Source organism: Saccopteryx leptura, chromosome 13, assembly GCF_036850995.1.
Source record: "Saccopteryx leptura isolate mSacLep1 chromosome 13, mSacLep1_pri_phased_curated, whole genome shotgun sequence".
NCBI classification, from domain to species: domain Eukaryota; kingdom Metazoa; phylum Chordata; class Mammalia; order Chiroptera; family Emballonuridae; genus Saccopteryx; species Saccopteryx leptura.
In genome coordinates this window covers 52,046,779-52,060,326 of record NC_089515.1, presented here as the reverse complement: position 1 = coordinate 52,060,326, position 13,548 = coordinate 52,046,779, and the positions used below count along the sequence as shown (strand labels likewise).

At 47.1% G+C, this 13,548-nt stretch overlaps 1 long non-coding RNA gene across 2 annotated transcripts in view; it reads right to left on the bottom strand.

Moving 5' to 3' along the window:
* Positions 1-4,175: 4,175 nt before the first annotated feature.
* LOC136384679 (uncharacterized) overlaps positions 4,176-13,548 on the bottom strand; it is a 708,322-nt gene continuing 698,949 nt past the window's right edge. For both annotated transcript variants that reach the window (XR_010747638.1, XR_010747637.1), the window contains exons 2-3: positions 4,539-4,671; positions 4,176-4,260 (exon numbers count right to left, since the gene is read on the bottom strand). This is a non-coding gene — a long non-coding RNA (uncharacterized lncRNA). The remainder of the gene's footprint in view (positions 4,261-4,538; positions 4,672-13,548) is intronic.

Below are 13,548 nucleotides of genomic sequence, written 5' to 3'. Positions count from 1 at the left end.
CGGTTTTGGATATTAACCCTTTATCAGATGTGCTGTCGGTGAATATGTTCTCCCGTTCAGTGGGTTGTCTTCATTTTGTTGATGGTTCCGTTTGCTGTGCAAAATCTTTTTAGTTTAATGTTTTCCCATTGGTTTATATTTTCTTTTATTTCCCTTGCTTGAGGAGATAGATCAGGAACCACACAGTACTGTGTGGAAACTTTGAGCTTTTACTGCCTATGTTTTCTTCTAGGAATTTTGTGGTTTTGAGTCTAATTTTATATGTTGAATCTAATGAACAAAATAAACTAAGAAACAAAATAGAAAGAGACTCATAGATACAGAGAACAAACTAATCGCTGTCAAAAGGGGTGTTGGAGGGTTGGGTAAAAAAGATGAAGGGATTCAGCAAAAAAAAAAAAACCCCAAAAACCTCCTCATAGACACAAGCAACAGTGTGGTGATTACCAGAAGGCTGGGGCTGAGGCTGGGGGGAGGGAGAAGAAATAAAGGGGGTGGATGGTGATGGAAGGAGACTTGACTTGGGGTGGTGGACACAGAAGACAGTATACAGAAGATGCATTCTAGAATTGTACACCTGAAACCAGTATACTTTTTTTTTTTTTTGTATTTTTCTGAAGCTGGAAACGGGGAGAGACAGTCAGACAGACTCCCACATGCGCCCAGCTGGGATCCACCCGGCACGCCCACCAGGGGGCGATGCTCTGCCCCTCCGGGGCGTCCCTCTGTTGCGACCAGAGCCACTCTAGCGCCTGGGGCAGAGGCCAAGGAGCCATCCCCAGCGCCCGGGCCATCTTTGCTCCAATGGAGCCTCACTGCGGGAGGGGAAGAGAGAGACAGAGAGGAAGGAGAGGGGGAGGGGTGGAGAAGCAGATGGGTGCTTCTCCTGTGTGCCCTGGCCGGGAATCAAACCTGGGACTCCTGCACGCCAGGCCAACGCTCTACCACTGAGCCAACCGGCCAGGGCCGAAACCAGTATACTTTTATTAACCAGTGTCACCCCCAATAAAGTCAGTGATATTTTTTTAAAGAAAGGAATAGAGTGCTAGAGTGTTGCAGGTCATTGGTCGAGTTAGTGGCAGGGCCCCATGCTTTAGAAGAGCACCGCCCTCCGTTGTCCGTCCTTGTCGAGGGGATTGCCTATTGAAGAGGTCCTCAGAGGACCAGGCTGACTTCCAGCCAGCCTTGGAGGCACCGCCGATTAGCTGGGGGGGGACTTCGGACAAGTTCCTGAAAACTCTTGTCTCAGCTTCCTGATCCAAAACTGAAAAAGAAAAAAAAAATTCAACCTTGCCTTCTCATAATTTTATTAAGCAGACTTTTGTGTCCCAGTGATGGTAGGATAAAGTCCAGTCAGGTTCAAGCGTGGCTCACGTGACAGGAAAGAAGGTAGTTTGGTAAAGTCTGATTCTTCAAATTCTATCGTATGAAAACTTTCATGATATTATGTTGCGATGGAACAAACCCAGCAAACTTAAACATACTTGTGCAAAAACTTAACCAAGAAAACTCTTTCAGGTCTATCTGGTGTATTGGCCAGTTACCAATAGTGTCTTTTTTTTTTTTTTTGCCCATTATCTTATTTATGTATTTTCAAATGTAAGATGGGTGTATTTGGGAGAGCTGGGGTTAAAAATTCTCATTTCAACTAGCGGGGGAGTAGGGAGAAGATAGATATAGTATAAATTATTATGCATAATTTATAAAAGAGGTCATGGTAATTTAATACTACTATGAAAAATACCTGTATAATAGAATCATTTGGGTGATTAGAGCACATCTAGAAATACAAAATAATATGAAGAGAAAATGATCTATTGTTGCAACTTTACATCCCAGAGAAAGTACTCTTCCTCGACCAATCATTTTTGATCTTGCAAAATTTAAATGATGAACTCGAAGTAACATATTCACTAAGCACAATAGATAAGTAAGCGTAACAAAAATTATTTAAAAGCCAAAAGCAATCACAAAGTGGACTTATGATTTCTACGTATGCCTATATAATTTATTGGCTTTCTGTGTAAATAGTAACTTCATTCTGAATACATTTGTTTTAGGGTCCACGGTAGCGCAGTTATGTACAGATGCAAAGAAGCTGATTTGTCTGAATTCTATTATTTTTCATTTTCTTTCTAAAACAATACTCTTTAGAAAACTTAGATGGATTATCTTTGATCAGGAATGCACATCTATTTACTACCCTGTTTCCCCAAAAATAAGACAGTGTCTTATATAAATTTTTGTTCCTAACGACATGCTAGGTCCCATTTTCGGGGGAGGCCTTATATTTCTAAGCTTGAAAAAAATCGCACTAGGTCTTATTTTTGGGGAATGTATTATTTTTAGGGAAACAGGGTACATACCTTTTCAAAATTGAATTGAATTGAATTGAATTTGAATATTTTATTTATTGACTTTAGTGAACGAGAGGGAGAGAGAGAGAGAGAGAGAGAGAGAGAGAGAGAGAGAGGCAGTGGGGAGGAGCATCAACTCATAGTAGTTGCTTCTCATATATGCCTATTCCAGGCAAGCCCAGGGTTTAGAACCAGCAACCCCAGCATCCCAGATCGACACTTTATCCCCTGCGCCACCACAGGTAAGGCCATTTACTATGTACTTAAATGCTTCATGCACACATATTAATACAATATACTTGAACTGTATTGAGTATGCATTAACATCAGTGTTTAAAACCCCTGAGACACAGAACGATTTTTTTTTCAGCCTATGAGACTATTTTACAATACTTCCTTCTTTTCATCATCAGTTGATATATTTAAAAATTTGGCTTTGCCACGTGAGAGACAACATGACTTACGGAAGCCCGGGTTTGCCTGCGGTGCGCAGGGCTGGCCTATTTCCAGATACCAAGTGCGTGTCAACAAGCGAGCCCATGTGGGCGGGCTGGCATCGTCCCCCCGTGCTGGAGAAGATGCCAGAGCTCCACGGGGCTGCTCCCAGAGGTCTGGCTTCCCACGTTGTTATGGGAACCGTTCCTCACAATGAAAACTCACAAGCAACGGTTTCTGAATCCAGAGGAAGAAAGATAGCACCGTTTGCAAGCAAGGTATAGAAATTTGCTTGCTGCCTTTCTTACAACGAGAAGATGTTTGCAAAGGAGACAGAGGCGCTCATGTCCCTTGAAGGAAAGTGGGAGTGCCCGTTGGAAGCCAGCATGGCGCCCTTTCTCTGCTAACCCCGGCAGAACGGGGAATGCATTCCTTATTGCAACGGCATGGGGTGATAATGCACCGCGCATTGCTGAGGAGGGCGTCACGCACTCCGAGAAATCCAGTGCGGACGCACCTCTCCGTCTCACCAACGCTCAGCTCCTGGCCGGCTTTCTCAAGTCTCTTGAACACCTCGTCTGCCCTCGTTCGCTGTCCTGTTCCCTGGGATTCTCTTCACATAGGGGTAGACTTTCCTGTGACCCATCCCCTATGTTCTCTTTCTCGGCCCCTTCATTCCTGTCCTCCAGACAGAGCCCCGTTTTCCCCAGTTTTATTGAGAAACCGTTGACGTACTAGAGAAGGCGTGATCTGACTCACATGTCTAGTGCAGTGGGCACCACAGTAAGTTTAGTTTAACATCTATAGCTCACACGGATACAAATAAAAGAAAAAACATGTAAATATATATAGATATATTTTTTTATTTCCTTGTCTCTCGTCACTTCCTTATAACCTTTCTTGCCCTTATTGCCAAATTTCCTGAAAAAAGTGGCTCATACCTGTAAGGTACTTTTTCCCCCGCCGAGAGAGAAGGAAGGGGCCGGAGCTACGAAGTGTGGAATAATAAAAGGCTTTATTGAGTACAGGGCGTGCATCCCGCCCGACGAGGTTCCCTGGCCCCGAGGAAAGATGGAGGCCAAGGAAGTCACAAGGATTAAACCACGTGAGGGATATTTAAAGGGTCCCTAGGATGGGCGAACTAATATGATGTAGTGAAATCTCACTGGCTGGCAGACGGTCGCTTTTTGCCAAAGGACTCCTGGGAGGTTTCTTTTGGCGCTCTTGGTTGTAGGTGGTCCTAGCCAAAGTTCCCAGCTAGGGAACTCACGTGACCTTCCTCCATTATCCACTGACCTTACATTCTGACCTTTTGTGTTAAATAGTATAGGGGCGCCATTAATTCGTCTGGCGACTTCCTGCTGATTAGGGGTGTCGTGGGGAGGGGAGATTGGCCGGTGGTGGTTTTGAGGGGTGTCAGGAGGAACATCTGTGTGGCTGTGACTGGAAAAACTTTGTGGATGCGGTCCTGTAAGAATTAAAAAAAGAGGAGTAATAGGGGGATTTGTAGGGTCCAGCCTTTTGGTGAGCTGGAGATGGGTGGAGTCCAGTGGTTCCAACTGCCAGTGGTCCGGTATGGAGGCAAGCTTGAGGCAAAACTGCATGTCAGGAGTGGCGTAAAAAGGAGAAAGGAAGGGGTCCCATCCACTCCCATAACCGAGACCCATGAGGGAACTAGAGGTCCAGAGTGTGATGGCAAAACAGAGAAGGCAGCCCCCGTGTCCACAAGAAATGAGATGGACTTACCCACTAGTTGCAGCATACCCTGGGTTCTCCGAGTCCAGGCTGTGTCCTAGGAGTTTGAGCGATGTGCCCACCTGGCTGGATTGGCCTCCCATTCGGGCGGCTTGTCCTCCATGTAGAGGTGCTGAAGAAAAGCCTGTTGCCCAAAGGGGCAATTATTCCACCAATGACCAGCTGTTTGCAGTCAGGGCAGGGCTCAGTGGGCAGCTGCGGGCAGGGGCCCTGCCGGGACCAGTGACCCTGCTTGCCACATGTAAAGCAAGCCGCTGGTGGGATTTTCTTTGCGGTCCAGACTTGGGTCGGGCACTTCCTGTGTCTTGCCTCTGTTGTTGTGCCAGCCTCAGCGTTGCCACAAGAGCTGGGGTTTGGAGTGTGACCTTCTGCTGCATGAGGGCCTGGTGAACAGCCTTGGCCTGTTCCTACTAGTTGAGACCATTAAAAACTTTAAATGCCATGTTCACAGGTTCCGGATAGGGGTTTTCAGGGTTAGAATAAGAGGAGGAGGGCTCCTGGGGAGCCCGGCACCCAGATCCCACAGGAAACGCTGGAGCCAGAGGCAGTACAGGGCCAGAACTTCCTGCAAGAAAATTGGGATTGGGCGTCAGGGTCCTGCAAACCAGTGTAAGAGCCAATAGTAGGTGGAGAAAGGCCTGACGGAAGAGGGGTTTAAGAACACAGTGGAGAAGGGAGGGTCCCCTGGCCAGCAGGGGAGGAGAGAGAGAGAGACTAGAAGTGGTGAATAAGAAATAGGATTTTGCGAAGGGAGGGGAGGGGGCTCTCGGAGGGAAGAGACCCGAGCTAAAGAGGTCCACAGAGGGACCAGAGAGAAGTCCCGAGAGAGGGGTGCCCCCGGGGGTCAGGCAGGAGGGAAAGAGAGTTGGGAGTCCACAGAGAAGGAAAGATCAGGAGTGGAGGTTTTAGGTGAAGTTTCTCTGGCCAGAAAAAGGGCCTGAGTGGTGGAACAGGTGGCACAGAGATTAAGGATAGGTGCATGAATAATTAGAAGCTGTGAATGTAAGAGATCTTCAATCAGTTCCCAGCTTTTTTGGCGATAGTTAAATTGGTGAGGGTGTTAAAACCTAAAGTCCCTTCAGGAGGCTAATTCAGTGGGTTCTCTGGCTTGGCCACAGCGGAGAAGAAAAACAGTTTCTTCTTCTTTAGGGAAGGAGATTCCTATGCCCCCACAGCCGCCCTCAGTCCTCAGAGTGGTCAGATTTGAGCATCAGCGTCCCAAAACTCAAGCTCTGGCCACGGACGGATAAGGTAAAGTGGATGTGCTCAGGACGTCTCCACGGGCACATGCACTGGAAACGGAGAGAGGTCCCTGACGTAGCTACAGTTTCCGGACAGGGAGTCTTGGCAGAAAGAACTCAAGGATGGCTGGAGGCAGGGGACTTACTGCACCATGAGCTGAAGTGGGTGGAAGGTTGGAGATCCTGGTTTTTTCTCGGAGGGGACGGGGAAGAGGAGCGGTCCTTGCCGACTTCTAACTCCTCCCGGGTTTCGGCACCAAAATGTAAAGTATTTTTCCCCACTGAGAAAGAAGGAAGGGGCCGGAGCCACGAAGTGTGGAATAATAAAAAGCTTTATTGAGTACAGAGCGCACATCCTGCCCAACAAGGTTCCCTGGCCCAGAGGAAATATGGAGGCCAAGAAAGTTGCAAGGATTAAACTGCGTGAGGGATAATTAAAGGGTCCCTAGGGTGGGTGAGCTAATAATCTCACTGGCTGGCAGACGGTCACTTTTTTCCAAAGGACTCTTGGGAAGTTTCTTTTGGTGCGCTTGGTTGTGGGTGGTCCTAGCCAAAGTTCCCAGCTAGGGAACCCACGTGACCTTCCTCCATTATCCACGGACCTTACAAATACCTGGTTTTTATTTCCTGACTTTTTACTGGCTTCTCCGTCCACCATCTGAATGGACACATGTGTCCTAATGTCCCCCATTCACCTGGTGGGATGGAGCTTCCCCACAATGGCCACAGTAATGCTAAGTTCACCAGGTGACCTTCCGACCTCATGTTCACTTAGTGTTTTCTACTTCATCGATCCTGCCTTTGGTTTCTACGACACCAGGTCCCCCCCGGCTCTCTCTCTGCACCTCCACAGTTGTTGTTGTGTTTTTTTTTAATTTTTTATTTATTTATTTATTTATTTATTTATTTATTTTTATTTATTCATTTTAGAGAGGAGAGGGAGAGACAGAGGGAGAGAGAGAGAGAGAGGAGAGACAGAGAGAGAGAAGGGGGGGAGGAGCTGGAAGCATCAACTCCCATATGTGCCTTGACCAGGCAAGCCCAGGGGTTCGAACCGGCGACCCCAGCATTTCCAAGTCGACGCTTTATCCACTGCGCCACCACAGGTCAGGCCACAGTTGTTTATTGTAGGATTTCCCCTCCTCAATGGGTCTTTCCCATTGCAGCCTCTCATCTTCTCCACTCTCATGTTTCCTTCTCTTCTTATTCTCTCCTCTGTCCCTCACGGATCTTATCGAAGTCCATGGCTTTAATGACCTGGGCTTCTCTGGCCACTGACCCACAGTTATTGGATGGCATCCACGCCCTCAAACTCCAAATCTCCAGCTCTCCTCTCCTCGTGCCCATTTCAACGGCCCAATGTCAAAACGATGCCTGTGCAGAGCCTTCAGAAAATTTCCTTTGAGGTTAAATACCACCCCAAGCAGTACACAGAGGACGCAAGCGAAAGCTGAACCCGGTGTGCTAACCACTGCACCACCATGCCACTCAAACGGAAACAAACGGAGACAGAGAAAGGCGGCTAACTTTTTGTACTGTGGCTTGACTTCCAGAAGAAGGCAGAGTAATGTCATTGAATGCCACTGAGTTTAGGGTCAGAAAACAAAAAAAAAAATGGGTTTGAGTCTTCATTCTACTCCTCAGCAGCTTTGAGTTCATTGCTTAGGTTTGAAAGGTCACTTTCCTCAAATGTAAAGTGGAGCTAATAGTGTCCTTATCTCAGGATCGCGGTGTGGATTACCACAGGACCTAGTGACATCACATAATATCTGTGACTTCGCCAAATCTTGCGCTGGTTACTTTGTGAACCACAGAAGCATGATTTAAGGATGTAATACTATTCGATTTTATATAGGTGTATGTATATATATATATATATATGTATATATATATCTCCACATATACATATTACATATACAGATATTTTAAGGAGAAAATGCTACATTAAATTTAGATATCATTATTTTTATAAATTTTTATTGTACTGATCTTAGAAAGAGAGAGAGTGGAAGGGAGAGAGGGAGAGAAAGAAAGAAAGGAACATCCATCTGTTCCTCTATGTGCCCCAACTGGGGATCGAACCAGCAGCCTCTGTACTTTGGGATGATGATCTGACCAGCTGAGCTATCCAACCAGGGCTAGACATCATTATCTATGGCATTATTACCTCTTTGCCCAGAGAGAGAGATAATTCCCCAGGCATTTGACCATCTGTAAAATATTAAACCTTCTGCAACACACATCACAGGTCCAGTCTTTTTTTGTCCCTGAAGGCCATTCCCTTGGCCTGAAGTGGGCACCAGGCTGCCCACGCAGCCCAGCAGAATGGGGGGGCTTGCTGTGTCTTTGGGGAAAGCAGTCCACACACACACACACACACACACACACACACACACACACACACACAGAAAAACATGCCATCCAGTCTCACAAGTGAATGTTAACTTCAGATGTTCAGGAAAGTTTGAGTGGCGATGATCCGGGTCCCCTCCAGACAGTCTCTGGCTAACTCATTTTTATCACACAGTTTGTAAATCTGCATAAAATTACAGCGAGATCAAACCCTGCAGACAAATGGTTTGGCTAAACGCCCTCTCTTGTGAGCTGAATACCAACTGCTGTGTTGTATAATCATTTCTAAAGGAACCTGGAGGTAGGCAGTCGTGGGGGGGGGAGGGGTCATTAATTTCAGCCCACCCAGGAAGGTGTGTGACTGTGCCCTGTCCTCCTAGCTTGATGATGATTAAGCCGCCCCTTTTGTGCCTGCCCCAAGGGGGCACACCGACTGTATCACTCTGCCCCAGTCAGTGTAGTGCCATCACACCGAATCCAAACTTGTTTATCCCGAGGACGGGGCAGGCTTGCCCAGCCAGGGTCTTCCTTTTAATTGGGGTTCACAGCGGAGCGACCGCCCTCTTCCTTGTAAAACTCTAGATGTCTCCAGGGCACGGTTGGTTAACTCCTTTCTTGGGAACACCGACCACCATTCTCTTAGAGATTTTCCGAATACCCACCATCAACACACGTGGCCTCTCACCGAAGGTCTAGTGCGCTTCTCACTTGACGGGAATCCTCTCAAGCCGTTCCAGAGAAATCCTCAAATATCCGCAGGAGACGGATTGCTCTTCGCGTTTTACTTTTATACTTTTTGGATCCTACATCAATGGCATGAGTCGAGGACGATGTTCAGTATCTTCCCATGCATTTCGATCCTGAAGCCGGGAGAGGCTTAAAGGACTTGTCCAGAATGGCCAGTGTCAGCCGATCCCCACACGGAGGCTGGGAGAATGTGACCTCTGCCCCGCTGACCTCTGAGCAATGGTTCTTTTTTTTTTTTGTATTTCTCTGAAGCTGGAAACGGGGAGAGACAGTCAGACAGACTCCCGCATGCGCCCGACCGGGATCCACCTGGCACACCCACCAGGGGGCGACGCTCTGCCCACCAGGGGGCGATGCTCTGCCCCTCCGGGGCGTCGCTCTGCCGCGACCAGAGCCACTCTAGCGCCTGGGGCAGAGGCCAAGGAGCCATCCCCAGCGCCCGGGCCATCTTTGCTCCAATGGAGCCTCTGCTGCAGGAGGGGAAGAGAGAGACAGAGAGGAAGGAGGGGGGGGGTGGAGAAGCAAATGGGCGCTTCTCCTATGTGCCCTGGCCGGGAATCGAACCCGGGACCTCTGCACGCCAGGCCGACGCTCTACCGCTGAGCCAACCAGCCAGGGCCTGAGCAATGGTTCTTGGTAAAAAAATTAAAACGGTGTCATGGGTTTCACTGAGTTTTAACGGAAGCCACAGTCTGGCCTATTGGGCGTTGCAAGGCAAGTATAGTTTGGGGCTGATGGGTGACGGTTACTTTGATGGTACGAACAATGACATGTCGGAGCAGGACCAGGACAACACGGTGATTAGGGAGCTCTCCGCTTTGGAGACATCTGGGTCACCACATGGTACCTCGAGGGCTCCTATGCTCCTTGGCTGAGTGGCACTTAGCTGAGGTACCGGAGTGAGCAGAGCATGGTCTTTGAAATCAGATCTGACTCGGTCAAGCTCTCTGAAACTCAGTTTCATTATATGGCCGGATGAAGGTAAAATATACATTTTTTACATTTTATCAGCCTGCAGTAAGTGACAATTCAAAACCAGAATGAGTGGGCAATGCCTGGTCCCTAGCAGGCTCTTAATTGACACCCTTATATTTTCATGGTCTTTTTTCCCTTACATGAATGTATCCATCTTACCCCTTCCTGGTCTGCAAGTATCTTCTTATTCACGGGGATGTGATGACATCATCTCTGATGGCCCCGAGTAAGGAACACCATGAGTGCTCATTGAATTAACACTGTCATCCTCAGGGGTCTCAGTAGTGTTTCACCAGGAACAGGAAATAGCCAGAATGCATCCAATCCTTTTAGTATTAGGGCCAGTCCAAGGTATGGGTGCCCACTCATTGTCAAAGTAGGGTATAAGGAACCTGCTTCCCAGTTCAGAGGATTGTGGGTCCTACGTCCTGATGGAAATAAGCAAGGGTCAGGGAATCCAAGGGTTTGGGTGGGGCAAGACTAATGAGTGGTTGTTCTTTGGAAGAAAGATGGAGAGAAAAATCTTGGAAGAAAACATGCACTTTAACCTGACCAGGCAGTGGCGCAGTGGATAGAGCGTCGGACTGGGATGCAGAGGACCCAGGTTCGAAACCTCAAGGTCACCAGCTTGAGCCCAAGGTCGCTGGCTTGAGCAAAGGGTCACTCGGTCTGCTGTAGCCCGCCAGTCAAGGCACATATGAGAAATCAATCAATGAACAACTAAGGAGCCACAACGAAGAATTGACGCTTCTCATCTCTCTCCCTTCCTGTCTGTCTGTCCCTCTCTGTCTCTCTCTCTGACTCTCTCTGTCTCTGTCACATGCACACAAAAAGAAAGAAAATGTGCACTTTAGATACATGTTAGTGTCATGTTCTATTTGTCCCAAAGAGAAGGTGATGGTGAGATACCCATAGAAGAGCAGATTAATTGACTGGGAAGAAATTCAACTCATCAACATTTCAAACCAGGTTCAGCAACAGCACCTTTGAACATAGCCGAGATATGTCTTGGGGCTCAGTCAGCAAGAATGAGGTGAATAATGTCTAGAACATGCACCCCCGCACTCTTACTTCACCCCCTCTTCCATCCGACCAACCTGTCTCATTTTGTCCCCTTTCAAAACTGGTCTTCTCCATTTCTTCTTTTTCCTTTCTGCATTAGACAGAAAAAGGTTGATAGCAAACAGATCATCAGAATGACTGGGAGTGAATCAAGGATTTCAAAACCTCTCCTGCAAATCCAATTAGGTTTGCATTCACCACTTGGCATTTTTTAAAAATTAAATTCCTGATACTACCTGGCAGATTTCAAAATATGTGCATTTGAGCAAAAACATCAGTGACCACAAAACCTCTTAGGAGAGGGGAGTGAGAAAGCTAATTCAAATCTCCGGGCCTGTGCTTCTGTGGGTAATGCGCTACCTGACACTGGGCATTAATATTTCAGATCTCGGGAGGAACTTGCCTATCACACAGCCAGCGAGCGTGAGCATCCCATGTGCCCTCAGAAAGGGCGCACCAGGAAAGGGGACCCGACGAGACTGTCCCAAGGCAAGCTCCACATTTCATTGGTACCAAACAAAAGCAAGGCTATAGTTAGATCAAAGAAGAATTTAGGAGAAATTAACAGAGATAAACATAAAGGAACTTTAAGTATCGTTTTTTTTTTCCAAACAACCATGCTTCCCAGAGAAGGTAGTTAGTTCTGTGTCTACAACAATGTTGCAAGTTCTTTCTATTAAAATTTACATGAGAATAACTTCTTAAAGGAAGCCACAGCAAAATCCAAGGACAATTTGTGCTCAGTAAGGATACAAATAAAGGTGAAGACGTTGAATTCTCTCTGTTTTATTCAGTCTTATAGTCCTTGCAAGTCCTACATGTATCTAGATATAATTAAGGCTGAGCCTAATACTCCTTTCCCATAAGCAGAAAAAGAAAGTGTGTGTATCCCAGACACAAGGTCACTCTGCTCCATTCAGACTCAGCCTGTGCCTGCAGGGCAAGTCTGGGCAAAATCTGGCCCAGAGAGTCAACATAACTACATTTTGTTTAGTTTTATCTTTTTCCTCAACATCAAAGTGGGCTTTACATTCAGCTCCATATTCTCTGAAACTATAGTAGTACAGTGTAGAGAATACGTTAATTTCTCAAAACTTTTTTTTAACCATGGCAAATTATCCTTTCCATTAAATTTACCACTTCACACTTTTTTCTCTTTTTTATTGAATCTATTGGGGGTGACAGTGGTTAATAAAATTATACAGGTTTCTTGGGTCCAATTCTATCATATGTCATCTCTGTATATTGTATTGTGTGTTCATCACCCAAAGACAAGTCTCCTTCCTTCACCATTTATCTCCTCTTTTCCCTCTTCTCTCCCCCTCACCCTCTTTCCCTGTGGTCATCACCATCCTGTTGTCTATGAGGGTACAAGTTCAATGGCATTGACACATTCACAATCTTGTCCGACCACCACCACCATCCCTCTCTAGAACTCTTCACCTTCCCGAATTGAAATTCGGGACCCATTAAGCACTAATTTCCATTTCTCCCCTCTTCCACCACCTCACAACCATCCTCTGCTTTCTACCTCTATGGATTTGATAGCTCTAGGACAGCGGTTCTCAACCTGTGGGTCGCGACCCCGGCGGGGGTCCCCTAAAGCCATCGGAAAATACATAATGCATATCAGGTATTTACATTCCGAATCATAACTGTAGCAAAATGACAGTTATGGCCCTGGCCGGTTGGCTCAGTGGTAGAGCGTCGACCTAGCGTGCGGAGGACCCGGGTTCGATTTCCGGCCAGGGCACACAGGAGAAGCGCCCATTTGCTTCTCCACCCCTCTGCCGCGCCTTCCTCTCTGTCTCTCTCTTCCCCTCCCGCAGCCAAGGCTCCATTGGAGCAAAGATGGCCCGGGCGCTAGGGATGGCTCTGTGGCCTCTGCCTCAGGCGCTAGAGTGGCTCTGGTCGCAACATGGCGATGCCCAGGATGGGCAGAGCATCGCCCCCTGGTGGGCAGAGCGTCGCCCCATGGTGGGCGTGCTGGGTGGATCCCGGTCGGGCGCATGCGGGAGTCTGTCTGACTGTCTCTCCCCGTTTCCAGCTTCAGAAAAATGCAAAAAAAAAAAAAAAGAAAAAAAAATGACAGTTATGAAGTAGCCACCAAAATTATTTTTTGGTTTGGGGTCACCGCCACAGGAGGAACTGTATTGTGGGGTCACGGCATTAGAAAGACTGAGAACCACTGCTCTAGGAACTCTTGTACGTGGAGTCATGTAGTATCTGCCCTTTCGTGTCTGGCTTATTTTATTTAGCCTCATTTCCCCAAGGTCCGCTCATGCTGTAGCATGTGACAGAGTTCCCTTCCTTCTTAAGGCTGATTAATATCTCATTGTCTGTATAGACCACATTTTGATGATCTCTTCATTGGTCAGTGGGACTATCGGTTGTCAGGCATATTCTTTGAATGGATGGCCATATGAAGGAATGGATGGATGAGAGCAAAGAATTAATAAACAAGTAAGTAAGCGACATGGAAAGAAATTACACTTCGGAGAAACAAAGTGTCAAGTCAAAGTGTCTGATCTAACATTACCGACTGCAGACCCGGGTAGAGGATTGTACCTCCCGGAATCTCGTTCCTCATCTATAAGGAAGGGAGGTCATGCAATGAGAAAGGT